The sequence below is a fragment of the Pseudochaenichthys georgianus genome, chromosome 7 (assembly GCF_902827115.2).
Source record: "Pseudochaenichthys georgianus chromosome 7, fPseGeo1.2, whole genome shotgun sequence".
Lineage (NCBI taxonomy): Eukaryota > Metazoa > Chordata > Actinopteri > Perciformes > Channichthyidae > Pseudochaenichthys > Pseudochaenichthys georgianus.
This window is the reverse complement of record NC_047509.1, coordinates 17736960-17752015: the sequence shown is the minus strand read 5'-3', so window position 1 is coordinate 17752015 and position 15056 is coordinate 17736960. Positions and strand designations below refer to the sequence as shown.

The 15056-nt window shown below is 40.7% G+C and overlaps 1 protein-coding gene across 2 annotated transcripts in view; it reads left to right on the top strand.

Annotated features, from left to right (window-relative positions):
- The window catches only part of LOC117450139 (ERC protein 2-like), a 145384-nt gene that overhangs the window by 33721 nt on the left and 96607 nt on the right, over positions 1–15056 (top strand). The window lies entirely within an intron of this gene.

Here is a 15056-nt window from a genome sequence, read left to right as displayed (position 1 = left end):
TACACACACATAAAGGTCCCCTCTCAACTTCCTTGTTTCCTCTCATGTCCTCAAATTAGATCTCCTTCTTTCTCCTCCTCCCACCTCCCACTTGCTGAGTTTAATGAAAAGGGGCTCCAAAGGTCACATGCAGTGTGTGTATGTGTGTGCATAAAGATGTTTTATATTTGTATGACATCAGGGTGTTTATATTTGAGAAGGTTAAAGATGACCTTTACTGTACAGTATGTGCACCCGGCGCTGAATTCCTTGGGGTCTTACCCATAGCTCTTTATTTGAAGCACTTAATAAGCCTATTTGTATCAAATAAATAGACCCCCTCTGCTTTTTGACATTTAATATATTTTGTATTATGTTATTTTTCTTTATGTTATGGCCAAATTAATGTTTCTGCTAGTTTATTTTGGTGGCATTTGGTTACATTAATGTGTGCAGTGACAATATACTACCGTTTACCTCAGTTTCCATTTTCAATCTAAGTAGATTTATTACTCTCAATGAGATAACTTTGGATCATGACTAGGCACTTTGTCTTGTTGGTTGGTTTCTCTCTTAAAAACCTGCATCTCCTCATACATACATCAACATACTGGCAACCTTAAAAGCCTGCTTCCCATATTTATTATGTAACATTTTATAGTGACAGTTAGAAACAATATGAAATATACATGTATTGTGAATGTGATACATACTCATAGACATAAAAGGGAGTGTTACGACACTGCTTCTTACATTTTTTTAAGGTGACACGAGTGAAAGAAGAAGATATATTTAAAGGAAGAACCAGGCCAAGTATCTTACATTGTGAGCCTACAGGTGTTTCGCTCCATTAGCCACACTGCATACACTGAACACAATCTGATCGGATTTCCAAACTTCCTATTTCCCAACAGTCCCTGTGGGCTATAACTTACACTGCTGTGTCTCTTGGGAAAGGCGGGAGTGGAGCTAGGAGTCAAAGCTTGTTTCCGTTCTGGGCTTCATACTGCTGGCTTATCATAAAATACACAGACAAGCTCCGTGTGTGTGTGTGTGTGTGTGTGTGTGTGTGAGTGTGTGTGAGTGTGTGTGTGTGTGTGTGTGTGTGTGTGTGTGTGTGTGTGTGTGTGTGTGTGTGTGTGTGTGTGTGTGTGTGTGTGTGTGTGTGTGTGTGTGTGTGTGTGTGTGTGTGTGTGTTGTGTGTGTGTGTGTGTGTGTGTGTGTGTGTGTGTGTGTGTGTGTGTGTGTGTGTGTGTGTGTGTTGTGTGTGTGTGTGGGTGGGTGGGTGTGTGGTTGAAGTCAATGCAGGCAGCATGAATTCCTCCCTAGACACAAATCTAAATGCCAAGGATGTGTTAGCTTTCCAAAGGGTGACTGCATGTTTCTTTGCAATGTTGTGAACCTCGATTTATTATCTATAAAATACATCTGTGCAAGTCTTCGAGTTTGGCCTTGCAGCCGACAATTAATTATAAATGATGCCATTTTGAGAGATTGGTTATCTTCCCCTGACACTGTTTAAATAATTTCTAATAGGTTTTCGCTGCAGTTTCCCTCTCGGTTCCTGGAACATACTTCTTAGATCTTTTTCATCTTCATTGCAGAAAACACAGAGCAGAATTTAATTTTAAGTATACACATACTGTACAGTCGGAAAAAAATGCATACACAGTTACAAGCACAACATTTGAGTGTCCTTCTGAATATATCAGTTGGTTGCTTCGTGCATCTTTCTGGGAGCACGTGCAGTCGCCCTGTTCGTTCTTGCAGGCCCAAACGGAGATGAAGCAGAAGAAGAATTGATCTGACATGTTGACAGGACTTCTTCTGCTGGCCTTTTTGTCGTCTGCCTTCTTTTGAATGTGTAATTTTTTGTCTTTTCCATTTCCTCCTTTTCCTCCTTAAAAGCCCTTCTCAGCTCAGACATGGCGTCCTTTTCAGCGGTAAACGCCTTTCTCCTCCTGCACTTTTCCTCAAGCTCTTTCTTGAAGGCTTTTCTTTCATTTGCAATGTTCTCTTTCTTCACCTGCATAGCATCTCTCGTTCTTTGGATGCCTGTCTTGTCCTGAATGTAGGCCTTCCTCATCATTGACATCTCTTCCTTTTCGATCTGGAAGGACCTTCGATCATCAGCCATAGCATCAATCTCAGCTCGAAAGGCCTTTCTTTTCATGCGTTGCTCCCTGATATATTGTTGAATTCTTCTCTTTCTTCTTCTCTGTCTGCAAAGCGACTCTCATGGTTTGGATGTCTGACTTTTCTTTAATGATGGCCTCTCTGGTCATGGCCATTTCTTTCTCAAATACTTTTTTGTGCTTTTTCTCCAACTGCAAGGCATTTATTTTCTCAGTCATTAGAGCACACTCTCTCTGAAAGGCCTCTCTCGCTGGTCAGGCTCTGCCTTTCCACCTCCAGAGCCTCCTTCATCATGTTTGTATGTGTCTCTTGACACAATGGTTTGTAGGCTTCTGCCTCGTTCTGCCACTCCAGCATGTTGTTCTCAACAGTAGGATAGAAACATCCTGCTGTTCTTTGTAAGGCAAAGACGGGCTCTGCATCACTGCAGGCTGGAGGAGATAGTATTCATTAGCATCATCGGTAATGAATACTATCTCCATGCTAACTAGTGTTAGCCTCATGGTACAGAGGGATGTTGTTTCTCTGAAACTGCTGGGCATTTCCATCCAGCCAGTAATACTCTTCACCATGAGCTTGTTGAAGTTGGTGTTGTCAAAGCACATGAGGTGAATAGAGATTCATCTATAAGGACCAGAAAATCAGTATTAACTTGATAAAAAGTGTTAAACACATTTTGTATTTAACCTAACCTTTTTGGTGAAGTTTAAACTAACAAACAAATATTACTGTGCTTATTTTAACCATTCCATTAAAAATGGTTTCAACCCCAACCCTTTTGGAAACCTACAGTTCCTTACAATTGATGTGAGTACAGGTTTCCTTCCCAACTAGTGCTTATCTCAGAGATACATTGATCTGTCAGGAAAAACATTGTCTTACTTTACATTTAAACAAATGAAATACTTACTACCGAAAAAGGTGGGTCCTCCTGTAAAGGTTCCATCAAGGGAGTTTCAGGGTACTGCAGGAGGTATTTGTTTGTCAATGTATCAGTGCGTTAAAGATCTGTCTGAAATGACCAATGTGCTGCTGAGCCTTCCAGACACTTAGAATGTTCTCTGTTATATTTCTAAATTCTAATCTCCAAGATATTTTGTTTCAAAAATGTTTTATGTACAGTATAGGAAAACCTGCCTTTCTATTCATAATTTCATTCATACGCCAACAATGAAACACATGAGCACATAATAAAGACATAGAACGTAATTGGAGCTCACAGAAAAGGCTCTGTTTTAGTTTAATACATACAGACTAGTTAAGCTCACAAACACACTATGTTATGAACATTTTTCAATTGAAAAAATAACAAATGAACCAAAGAAAGAGAAAACCACAAAGCAAATCCAGGCAGTAGGCCAATAGATTCACATTTATAAGAGCCTACAGAACAGTAGATTTTACAAAGAAGAAATTCAATTAAAATAAAACGTGTGCAACAAACACGATATGCTCTCCTTAGTTTTTCCCTAAGGAATAATCCTTCTAGTAATCCCAAATTAATTTTCTCCAAAGATGATTGATGGTATGTTAGTTATGGATCCTTGACACACGTACCCTTATCTCTCTCCCCTTGTTTCCTCGCTGCCTCTCCTTTCTAGCTAAAGCAATATGCCTAAAACCTTTAAAAATGAATACAACAGCAAAACACTGTATGGTGGTTCACCTCATGCTGATCTTTAGCCACAACATTATGATTGTGAAATACCAGGAACAAATGAACTTGTTAACATACCGTCAACTGTTTGTATAGTAAATCTTTCTTCAGAAGGCAGTAGTTCCAATGAAAACTGTTGAGGTCTGTGGATTACCCAGAGTAAGCAAGACATTGTTTCTGGAGGAAGATGTCGATTTTTAAAAGGTATTGTTTCAATGTTGGGAGCACCACCAATGACATTTGATTAATCTCTACTGGTGGCGCCAGAAAACCTGGCCGAAACATACTGAAACTATGTGAGAAAATATGTTCTTTGTAATTTGTGTGAACCAACCCTGTCAAGTATTATGACTTATCCTTCCATGGTAGTATTTCTTAACAGAGAAATGATGTTCTGCATGATGAATTTAAATCCTAAATCTCAGTCCAAAACACCTGTGCTTGTCAGACACGATTTGGGAAGCCTCATACTCCTTTCGTATACAAAGGAGAAATGACTGGCAGAATATAACCTTCACATCTGTATACAAGGGGAAAGACAGGAATGTAGCTTGGAAAAGTATCTTGTTTCATCTTGGTTTTATACTGTGTAATACATTGTATCCCATAACCAACTTTAAAATAAACATTTACTGACACTGCTTATTTGATGTCTGCCCAGAAAAGAAGAAAGCTTTCCTAAATATTGACAGTACATGTTCTGAAATAAAGAAGGGCTTCTTTGATATGACATCCATTCAATATACAGAAAATAGAAATTGGATGAGAATTGGCTGATACCAGGTCAGCAGAGAAGTTTATGAACGTTTTTTTTTATGTAAACAATGACTGTCGTTGCTTTATTACACAATGTGAAGAGGTTCACTGAGATCATTGCATGTTGTTTGAGTGGCTGGCCTCCAGCTCATACAATTATCAGATCCAAATGAGTCAACTCAACAGTTAAGAGGGCCATTCATCTTTTTTAAATATGTTCCTCACTGATGAGAAGAGTAAATATATATACCACATACACACACACACACACACACACACACACACACACACACACACACACACACACACACACACACACACACACACACACACACACACACACACACACACACACACACACACACACACACACACACACACACACACACACACACACACACACACACACACACACACACGTACGTCATCATCCTGGAGTGCTTTGAGGGTTAAGCTGATGTATCTGTGTCATTAAGACAAGCTCTATCTTCACTACAAACAGGTCCAATTCCCCACCACCCCAAGTGTTAGTGAGGATGACGCAGGATGATGACAGATCAGCTGGTGTGTCATCATGTGTTTTTCCTTCGTTTGTGTTAATGGGAATGTGTGTGTGTGTGTGTGTGTGTGTGTGTGTGTGTGTGTGTGTGTGTGTGTGTGTGTGTGTGTGTGTGTGTGTGTGTGTGTGTGTGTGTGTGTGTGTGTGTGTGTGTGTGTGGAAGAAAACTTGCTCTCTTTCCGTCCATAAGGAATTGACATCTGGAAAGCTAATATCAACAGCAGTCTGTAGGATTTTCACGTGGGTGTAATACAAAATGGAACATAAGTATCTGGGGAAAACAATAATGTAAATAACAACAGGGAGTCAAATTAGTATGTGACACAATTCATGTTGCAGTTTTATTTATTTCACGAGTAAATCATTCCTGCCTCCTGTAGCTTAACTCACTTTGGCTACTACCAAATATTTGAAGTATCAAGAGATCTCTTCATGTATATGCAAATGAGAATACTTCAGTTTGACCATACTTATATCTGTTTGACTTCTCTGACATGTGTGTAATGTCCTTTGCGCTTTTCAAACTGTAGTACTTCTAAATGGTAAATGGCCCCTCTTTGGCTCCTCTTCGGTGTGTCTAAAACATCTTCATCACAGAGAGTGATGCTCTACAAACTGGCGAAAGGGCTCCCAGACTGTTGGGCAGAAGAGAGACAGATAGTCCTTGTGCTAATACTTTTTTAAATTCTTTAAGTGCACGCCTGCAGATGATACCTTCGTCTACATGGTTCACTTGTGGGTGCCCTATTTTTTGGACTCAGGAGAGAATGAGGATTTTTATCTTTTTCTCAGGGGGCCTCTCCTTGTACAGTCACTATGACTTATAGCATAGTACAATGATGTCATTGCTATAGTTTGAGCTCTACATTGATCCTAATAGTTTGAGGCTGAACTTAACTAAATATAATGAGGTCTTTAAATGAAAAACAAAAAATGCAAATGCCAGTTTTGTGCGGGCATTTTTGGTCTTACATATCAACGCAGAACAGTGGGCGCTCTGTTCAGGCCCTTGGTCTACAAGACCATGACCAAAGCATAATGATGCATTTATTTATTTATTTTTCATTTTAGGTTTTTTTTTTTTTGCTGGGGGATAGGGGTGACTGAGGTACACATGCAGAGCCGGTTGTAGTGTGGTTTTGGCATACATGTGTTATTCATGTTCAAACATTGTGGTCGTCTCAATCCATATTCATGCTTTTAAAAAGGCTCGCTGTGTGCATGGAAGTATAGTATCCCCTATCATGTTCCCTCCCTATAGCAACCACAGACAGAGAGGTTCGATTACCCCTGGGCTGCATCAGGCGTGTGTGTGTATGTTTGTGTGTGTCTATCCAGAAGCATTCCTTGTGAGACTCAATGGTCTCTCTCAAGGTTAGTTATGAAAGTGTCTAGCAGGTCTCCCCTGGATCGGGGAACCCAGCTCTGTCGCAGAGCACCGTCTGCCAGACTCTTTCAGCACTTGCTCTGGCCTCGTTTCATCGGCCTTTGATTTGGAGGAAAAGTAAAGAAAGAGCAATTTAGAGATGAAAAGGGATGTTTCCTAGCCTTCAACATTTCCTTTGTTTCCTCCCCCCTCTTCATTCTCCCTTTGTGGAGCAATTGCTCTTCTGTCTCTTTCATCATTTTAAACGTTTTCGTTATTTATAAAAAAAACAACTCCATTTACACGTCCCTTGTCGAATTAACCCATGCATACCATCTAATGAACCAAATGTGTTAACGTTGAACAAACTAGCCCAGCAGGCTTATGGTGACCAAAACCTACGGTGCTCCTTCCTCTCCCTTTTCTCTCCCTCCTCCCACATGTTTTACACACCGCCGAAAATACACTGGCACGTTTGAGTTTGATGCATATTGATTGAGAGGGGAAGTGCTGCATGTTGATAGAAAGGAAAATATTAGTTCAGCATTGGCACAGAGTTGTGTGTGTGTGTGCGTGTGTGTGTGTGTGTGTGTGTGTGTGTGTGTGTGTGTGTGTGTGTGTGTGTGTGTGTGTGTGTGTGTGTGTGTGTGTGTGTGTGTGTGTGTGTGTGTGTGTGTGTGTGTGTGTGTGTGTGTGTGTGTAAACAAAGCATTTCTTTCTGCTTTTGTGTCCAGGCAGGTATGATAGAAGATTACTTCCTTCTCCAAATTTAAAATACTTCCTTAAAGTCATATATAATAAATGTGTGTGCCTAAAAAGGTGATAATGTTCCAATTGCTGGATGCCAGAGGTCAGGATTATTATTATGTTGAATATTGTCAAGTGCAGCAGGTTGGCATCAAGTTCTTGATCAGATTCTTAATCTTCTGAACTTAATATTAATTGAGATATTTCCTGATCTGAATCCGGATACTGCTAAATGTAGACATATCTGTGTTCTGTATTGCCACTTCAGACAACACTGAATACTGATCAAATAATGAATAAGTGACATACCTAATCTAGGTCCACTCTGGTGTAAACTACAAGTATTAAAGGGTAAATAATGATGTGTGTGTAACAGCTGTATTTCAGAGACCCCTCTATTTCTTCACTGAACATGTACGTTTCTGTGTGTATTTGATCTTGATAGAGCTTGTGATGAGGCCACCAATGCCTTTCATCCTAATGGATTCCATCTGACCAATCACAGTGCAGAGACACGGCCACAGATAAGCCCGTTGGATCTGGGGAGGTTCCGGTAAATGATAGGCCCCCCCTACATCCCCCTTCTGCTACTATCTGCAATCAGCCTGGTTAATGGTGAGAGCCTGAGGCCGGCTGATTGGAGCCAGGCTACACATCAGTCAAGACGAACCCAGTGTCGGGCCACATGTCAGGCGGCAGCTATTCGAGTCCGTCTTCCTCCTGACCACAACACGTGCACTGCAGTTGAAGAATTCAGACCTGTTTGATGGTGAAGAAGTTAAACCTTACTGTATCTTGATGATGACACCAGTCATAACTCAGGCTGACCTGTTTCGACCCAATCTGTTGGCAGTCAAGTGTTGGTACTTCATACTTCCAGATCTGAGGCAGGCCCTTCAGTGAGAGTTTCTGTTAAAGTGGGTCACAGTTGGACCTCTCTCATTTGGACTGTCTGACCAGATCACTGTAGAGTGTGCCGGGGTCGAAAGCTACAGGTTGACACATGGCTGCAGTGGTCCTCGCCGGGTGGCCACCTTTTCTTTCTTTCTTCCTTTCACGCTTTTTGCTTTCTTTCTCTCTTGCCTTCTTCCTTTTCTTTCTTTCTTTCTGGAATTATTTTGTTTTGTTCTATCTTTCCTGGTTTCTTTCTTTCATTCTCTGAGATCAAAGGATTCCAATTCCCTCTCTACAAAGGATAAGAAGAAAATAATTCATACTAATGGTGCTGGAAGCAGAGGAATAAAGTGTTGGGGTAATTACCCAGCAATCACTGCAGCATTCCGCAGCTGAGGGGGGCAGAGATAGGGTCTTGAGCCTAAAGAGCATGTACATGGATCAACTTGGCCGGCACACACACAGACACACTCACACTCACGTACAGCCGAGCTTGCACAAGTGCAATCTGTCTTCATTGAACAGCTCTGGGGTCTGCAGGAGTCTCTCCCTGCTCTTTTTGCGCTGTGGTCCACCAGGAGAAATCACTATGAAAACAATACTCGCTTTGTCTTTCTTAATGTTTCTCTGACTTTCTCTGAGTGCATGTCTGCAACTCTGTGTACTGTAAGTCTATTCCAACATAGATGTGTGTTAATCTTTGATATGTATGAATGCAGTGGAGGGTCTCTGTGTGAATGACTTTCTGGAGGAATGTGTGGGGAGAGGGGGAGGATGTCTGCTTGTCATATGTGTAAGTGCTACACACAGCCCCCATCGCTGAACCTGGCCCAACGTTCATGATAATAATCTAAGCCTGATTGTGTGTGTGTGTGTGTGTGTGTGTGTGTGTGTGTGTGTGTGTGTGTGTGTGTGTGTGTGTGTGTGTGTGTGTGTGTGTGTGTGTGTTCCTCAGAGATCAGTACTGTATGTTCAGAATAAACCACATGTTACAATGGACGTACAGAATTAGATAAGTTGATACGGTTTCCTGTTTGTGTATGTAAGTGCATATGCAAATGTGAACACACACTTCATTTATCAAGCTACCTAAATGTTTTCTTTCAGTTACTGTACATTAGGATTGATGAGAGTTGACACACTAAACACAAAACGTTTTTTGTAATTTAAACTGTGAATTGTGAACAGTTTGTTCTCCAGGGAAGAAATGTCTAAGAAAGATAAATTGCAGCTCATATATTCACACATATTTCAGTTGTAAGGCAATAATGTATTTTTAATATAATATCTTTATTACATTTTTCAAATACAACACATAACAGAACAGCTCAGACATGATATGACAAGTAAGGTGCGTAGATAATAATAAGAAATAAAAAACTGCACAATGTAGGGATCCCCAACCTCTACCATTCTCGCAATAATGTTTACATTCAAAGATTATTAGTTTTTAGGAAGTGTTTTTTGAAAAGGCAGCTGCTACTTCTTGCTTTTCCTATAGTTGTGTGGTAACGTTCACGGGTTAGAGTTAGAGCAACTCACAGCAGTATGCCGACACTATTGTCATTAGTGGCGTGAACGTTACCACAAAACTATAGGCATATATATTATAGTTCATAACAGGTAATGTCAAAGCTATGAACTGCATTGTTGTAGTTTAGCTGCAATATAGGCTATATGTAACATCTAACATTTACAAAAGTCACCTGTAATAGTTACCTTATTTAGGACTAGATGCCGTTTGCATGGTGGAGAGCAGCAAGGTGATGAAGGGACCTTTGAAGACAGCGCCACTGCAGCGCATGCACACTTCTTATCTCATAATTATGACTTTTTATCTCATTATTATGACTTTCTATCTCATAATTATTACTTTTTATCTCATTATTTCTACTTTCTTGTCTCATAATTATGACTTTTCATGGGGATTTTATTTTTTTCATGTGACGGAAATGGGCTTCCATAGATTTTAGCATACACACAATATTAAAATAATTCAGTTCCTCTTCAACTTAATGATAAGGTTGCTGCATTCATTTGTCATGGCTAGGCTATTGACAGTTTTTTGGCCCCCTATCTTTTAAGCATGCAGTGATTTGGTTTCATTTCATGCAACTGTTTTTCAAATATTCCATGTTGCAACTCATGAATAAATATGTAATCAGTTCCTATAATCTGCAATTTGATGTTAAATTATAACCTTTGTGAAGCCAAAAGCCCAGCACTTTTGGTTTCTAAGTGATTTGTGTTTTTTCTGGAGACATTTTCTTTTTCAAATCTCTTTTTCCGGCCTATTTTATATAATTGGTGTGTTCTGCTTTCCCTTACTTAATGTTGTTGCTATGGTTCTTTTTTACAACTAAAGTCATGTAATGGGGTCACTTCCAAATTAGGAATTATTGGGATTTATTCTTGTATGCACACGGATAACCTCATGTATCTGAACCTGTATATTAAAAGCTACTAAAGATATACAACAAAACGTCAACGACAACAAAGAATATATATATATATATATATATATATATACATGTGTATTTAGGTATATATATATACACACCAACTATATATATATATATATATCCATGATTGTTACTCTGTTTTCATGAAGTATGTGTATATGTTTACACGCCTGTGTGCTTGCATTCAAATGAGAGAGTGTGTGTGTGTGTGTGTGTGTGTGTGTGTGTGTGTGTGTGTGTGTGTGTGTGTGTGTGTGTGTGTGTGTGTGTGTGTGTGTGTGTGTGTGTGTGTGTGTGTGTGTGTGTGTGTGTTGCTAATAGACACAGGGAACCTTTGTATTTCTTAACAGGCGCTGGTGGTTAGGAGCAGAATAAATGTTGGGGCGAGCTGCTGTGAGTCACAGGCCTCAGTCATAATCGTAGTGAGACCCGTAGAAAATGATGTCTCCTTCGTTTGGTCTAACTTCTGCCTCGACAAACCATTTATTTCCTTGGCTGTACGATTGACGAGAAGCTGCCTGTTTGGCTTTTCAAAACTAGATTCTGCTTTTGCATGGCCCTTCTTGGTTTGGAGGAGTAGCAGTTCAGGTAGAGAAGAGCACAGCACATACAAAGGCATGTACACATGCAGTGGCACAATACATGTTTTTGTGCAAATGTGCCCAGCGCACTTCTGCAGGTTAATGTTGGCAAACAGTTCGAAAAGGCGTAGCAATAGGATTTCCTTTCATTCTTTTATCAAACACTCTTTGACATACAGTAAAGTGTCCTTGACAGAAATAAAGAATGAGCTCTACTAAGAAAAGTGTGAATGATTTCAGAACGTGAGCGTTGTGACCCACCCTTCTTTTTCTCCCTCTCTTGGGCACCACTCATCTTATGAAGTCATGTTGGTCGTTCGTTCTGGTCGATAACAGATGAGTAATGACTCCTCGAGCAAAGCAGCATGACATCAGGAAGGTCATTCGAGGGGAATAGGCGAGAGGTGTAATGTTCTGCTTAAAGTTCTTTGTGACACATTGTCCTTTACATTCCCAGACAGTTGAATCAAATGTCTGTAGACATTTGACGGGGACTTCGCAGCTTTGAGTAATAGTGGCAGATACCTCAGTACTTTCAGGAGCTCAGTTTATTTTTGCTTACAATTTTATTTTAAGCTACTGATATTATTTCGAATAAAAAGTTGACTTGTGACCTGATAAAGAGGTGTCACATATATCGAGTTCACTTATTTCAAACTTTGGAAATGTGGGTCTCCTCTGTGGTCTGTCCAACTCTGCTGTCCTCATGCAGGGGATGCTTGGGGACACACACAATAACAGATCACTTTTTATTTTAAATGAACTCAGAGTTGCCATAAGTGGATATATGAGCATGTTGCAGAAAATGACCACATGGGGGCGCCAGCTTACACAGTATCAGTGTTTTCTCAGTCTGCCAGAGTTGCCCATATTGCCCTGCTTTAGAGCCATAGAAGGGGTGGTGGTGCAGCAGGGGTTAAGTGAAGTTTAGGTACACCCTCTCCACTGAAAAGTTCACTATCTTCCCTCAACTTCATGACCAATCTGTGTTTCTCTTTGAAGAGCCACATCTGAGTGCTGAGCAGCAGGAGGAAGTCCGTTGTTAAATTCTGAATCATCAAGCTCTAATGGCAGGACATGTGGAACAGTATACAGGTGTACATGTTATTATGACACATCAATATATAAACACACACCATTTTGTATGCACATGTTTTACTTGGATTGCACAATGTGGTATTGGAGTACTTAAAGTAGCTGAATGATATTTCCAAAACATGATCTTTCATGGTGTTTCTAGGTCTGACTGATCTAGATTTCTCCGGGGAGGTTCACACTGTTACTACATATTGTTCTGTTTGCGGTTATCCTCCTTCTGAGTATTTGGGTGTTGCTGTACGTGTGTGTCTGGGTAAATGCATTAATATCAGTGCCAGGATCTTTGTTTTTACTTCTGTCTTTGTCATATTTTCAGAGCTGATGACAAGCGCAGAGAAATGTGCCGTTCAGAAAGGACGACCGATTATTGTTTGGTATTTTTATTGGTCCAAAAGAGTTTTAAAAATACAAACGTTTGTATTTTTATGGCGGTCACGCTCAGTGCTGGTCTCCTTTGTGTGCTGTAGAAATGATTCCACTGGAGGCCATCGAGTTTTAGTTCCGAGTTTGGGTGGAAGACAAATGGGTTGACCGGGTTTGTGGTTCCTCTCCGGAACAAACCGCTTTTAGATCACAATTTTTCGCCAGAGACACAGGACCTGATACTGTTTCACTAACTTCTCTCCCAAAACATTAGAGCTCAGCTTGTCCTAATCATGATGATACACTACAGACTGCAATAAAAAAGCTCCAAAGCCTACTATCTGTCTCATATCTATGAATTTTACATGCCATATTTCCTTTGGTTTTGTTTCACTGGTGAACATATTAAAGCCCCCTGAAACAAGTTGGTAAATCAATTACAATACGACTGAAGCCAGCACCAACAAGTATATAATGGATAATCTGTTTGTTTATGTGAACAATTTTTGTTCCTGTATGTTGTATTTGCTGGGCTTTGTTTGCCATTATCAAAACAGCCTTACACAGGAAAGTGGGGAAGAGAGTGGGGATAATATGCAGCAAAATGCTATGGGCTACTGGAGTTAGGACTCAACATTAATACATCAGCAGCCCTATCCACTAGGTGAGCAAGGTTGCCCATTTTTTACATAATAATATCAATGATTCATCAAAAATCAACTACTGTTTTGAAAGATTAATGTCATGTCTGAAGTCACGGTTGGTTAAAGGTTATTGAGCTTCAACACATTTAAGGAAAACGTGGTCCTGTCCTATCATCTTGGTGATAAGGTTATCAGAGCCAAACCGTATGGCTGTAAACAGTGAGGAGCCATGTGTGTGGGAGACGACGGAAACAGACGTCACGATTCCTCAGGAGGATACACTCACTGAGACAGACAGTCCACACCGCAGTCCATGGCTCAGAGAGTCGGAGTAGCTGCCTATCGTAGGTGGTCTGCTTCAGCGGGAGGTGTGTGTGGTGGGAGAGTGGGATGACATATGCGCGGTGGTTTAATGATAAAAGTCTGTGTGTGTGTGTGTGTGTGTGTGTGTGTGTGTGTGTGTGTGTGTGTGTGTGTGTGAGAGAGAGAGAGAGAGAGAGAGAGATGCGGGAGTAGAGTTTGAGGGAGCCTCATACACTGAGAGATAAAATGAATGACTGCTGTTCTCATCATAACAATTGAGCTACTGGTTGGGAGGCCCCCTTTTCTCCCAGAAAGCCATACGGCTGCCCTGTGCCTTGCCTGTCAACGAAAGGCATTTGGAGAGTGTGTTTTGATTTGGAGAATTCTGACAGAATTCCTTGCCCCTTTTTCCCATATCCATGAATCACGTGACGTGCTTCTCATATGGTGATGTAGCGTTTACGTTATGTTCAACGTTTCTTCTGCACATTTTCACAGAAGGCAGAGCGACATGGTTAGATATTTCATCGAGGGGTTGTTATTTTTTGCAACCAGGCCAAAGCAAACTTAGGCTGGTGAAGAATGTAATCATTTATCTAAGACCAGAGGCGACATGCTCAATTTGACCTGAAATAAGGCTCTGTGGTACCCGTAGGAATAGGGAGCCAAGGTGTGTGCATGAGTGCTTATGTACATGTTTCCATGCGTATTTAGGAGAACAAGGTATGTCAAAGCTACTGTGCTGCTACGACTCGAAGCCAGGCCAGATACTTCGTTTGTTTGTACTTCCTCTTGTGTTTACTGCATGTGGAGATAAGCATGTTGCAGCATCCATGACTGCTATAGAGTGTCTTACTCGAGTGCCAAGTGCCTACGTCCTTGGAAACGTGTGAAGTGACTCTTCAGCCAACTCACATAAAATGAGAGAAACATTTGAGAATAAATGAGGAAACAATATAAACCTCACTTTTCTTTCAGAGGCAGTGCCCACCCTCGAATCCCATCTAAAACAGTCATGGCAATCATGAATGGCTGGGAATTGTATCTGACTTTGGCAGTGTGAAACCTTCCCATCATTCCCTGAAGGGTTTAATGTCCCTATTGCCTCTGGACTGACCTACCAGAGCCCTTAGCTTGGCTATATAATGACTGTCATTAACCTATCAAGATCTGCCGAGGGGTCCTGAATGCCTTTTCCCTCCATTGCCAAAACCAAGATGGCTCCCTTAAATCATTGCCCTGGTCCTCCAGGGATCAGAGAACACCAAAGTCTACAGTCTAATTGGATTCATTTGTAAAATAGCTGTGGAGATTTGGACATTATCTATGTACCCATGACTGGAATGCAGCTAATTCCCCCCCACTGGACTTTTCTTTTTTACCCTGTCACCATCTCAGTTAAAATCTGGTCTCTTGATGGCCTGAAGTGCTTTTCTTGTTTTTATTGGATTCTCATGTTCATTAAATAATACATTCTTTTCAGTATATGTGCCTCTCTTTTGTACAGCACA